Genomic DNA, 1,977 nt, shown 5'->3' on the forward strand with positions numbered 1-1,977 from the left:
TTTTGGAATTAGCAACGGAGGCAAGGGATTAGATGCGTAAGAAATTAGTCCTACATACAAGAGCGTTTTAATGACAAAAACTTTACAAACGTCTTGAAATACATAATCTGAACAATGTTTCGAGGTGTGGTAACTGTAGTATAAGCGGAATAATTGACTTCAGGCCGTTGAATTATTAGAAAAATAATGCACACCGAGGTGTAACGGCCACTCCGCTTCGCGCCGTGACCGCATTACCACCTCGCGTGTGCATTATTTTTCTAATAATTCAACGGCCTGTCGTCAATTATTCCTTACATATATATATATATATATATATAAAGGAGAATGTGTGTGTGTGAGAGAGTAGAAATGTATGTGAAAGGAGAATGTATGTGTGTGAGAGTAGAAGAATGGATTTTGGCTTGTACGGCCCCTCATATATATATATATCAAAATGTAGTATTGGAATATGTTACAAATGCAAAATAAAATGCAACTGTAACACATGGCATTTCGTATTTAATTTCCTACCATAGGTATTATATCACATATTAAGCCTGTTAAATAAATACATAATCTTCCAGACTAATATAGCACATTTTATTACCAGTCGTAATGTCCGTGGTTGTAGTTGCTGTGGTTTCGATTGTGGCGGTCTCTGGTATAACAGTAGTACTATCAACTAAAAAAAACAGAATAGAATATTACATATACAGATGACACATGTAAATATATTTACCTGCACAGTGGGTGAGATAATACATATTAAACACAATTGTGAGATATAAAGATTGTCAGATGTTTTTGTTTTTTTTTTATTTAATGCATTTGGATGGAAATGACATGAGTGTGTTGCGAGGGCCTTGTTTCGCTATAATGACTGAACGCAAAACAAGCAAGTGTTTGAGGTTTGTGCAGTTCATAAATGTCACAAATTCCAAACACAATGTGCCTAGCTTGGGGATTTTGTCTCAAAACTTGTATGTGTTACAATAGAACTGTATAAAATATAAATTTAAATATAAATTTAAAATTAAATATAAATTTATATTTAAAAAAAAAAGAGTAATAATCTCCTGTGACTCCAAATAAACTTTTTTACTTCCTGTGAAAATCAATGTGTAAGAAAGTTATAAAACATGAAAAGGTTTTATATCAATGGGAAAACTCTTATCATATGAATTATTTCTACATTTATTTCATTTTTAATGAAAAACAAAGGATGAATTGAAGATTGGATGAAGTGAAATAATTATTGTACCTGTTGTTTGTCCATTGGTTATTTCACCTGTTGAATACACAATATAAGAATAATTATATATTATTGAGAAAATAATTCAGTAATTTTATATGACAGATTATAAAACACTCACCATTAATCAGCAGCAGTGACACACACAGTGAGATCAGAAACCTCATTGTGAAGAACAGCACCTGCACACACACACACACACACACACACACACACACATACATACAAGATACACACATGAAATATGGTTCTTACATGTTGTATTTTATTCTTTCTTTGTTGTGTACATTTGTAAAAGAACTATAACATTATCTTTAATATTGAAATAACACACTAATTTTACATATATAATTATATTTTACAAATATAAGAAACAGCCAAACTCATTAGAGCCTAAAGGGATGAAACAGAAGTAACTTTACCTGAGGTCAGATGCTGCTGCAGAGCAAACTCAGATTGATGTCTATGAGATTCTCTCTTCAGTAGTTCAACACAGTGATGCTGAACTGCAGCGCTCACAGTCTTATCAATGACTTTATTAATAACTGTGGGTGGACCTTTACTGGAACTAGATAACAACAGCTTAAACCAGTTTTAAATTTTTCATTTGACATCAAGAGATTTGTTATTTTAACTGATTGTTTCCTTGTGTACACTGTAAAAAAAATCCCATTGTTTTTACGGAAAAAAACTGGCAGCTGTGGTTACCAGAACAATACTGTAAAAAACACATCAAACCGTAA

At 32.0% G+C, this 1,977-nt stretch overlaps 1 long non-coding RNA gene across 1 annotated transcript; it reads right to left on the reverse strand.

Moving 5' to 3' along the window:
- Positions 1-1,243: 1,243 nt before the first annotated feature.
- LOC307146854 lies at positions 1,244-1,715 on the reverse strand. Its single transcript, XR_013819173.1, has 3 exons — positions 1,657-1,715; positions 1,356-1,416; positions 1,244-1,270 (listed from the first exon to the last, which is right to left on the reverse strand). It is a non-coding gene; the product is annotated as an uncharacterized lncRNA (long non-coding RNA).
- Between the last annotated feature and the right edge of the window lie 262 nt (positions 1,716-1,977).

Source organism: Squalius cephalus (genome assembly GCF_949319135.1).
Source record: "Squalius cephalus genome assembly, chromosome: 19".
NCBI lineage: Eukaryota > Metazoa > Chordata > Actinopteri > Cypriniformes > Leuciscidae > Squalius > Squalius cephalus.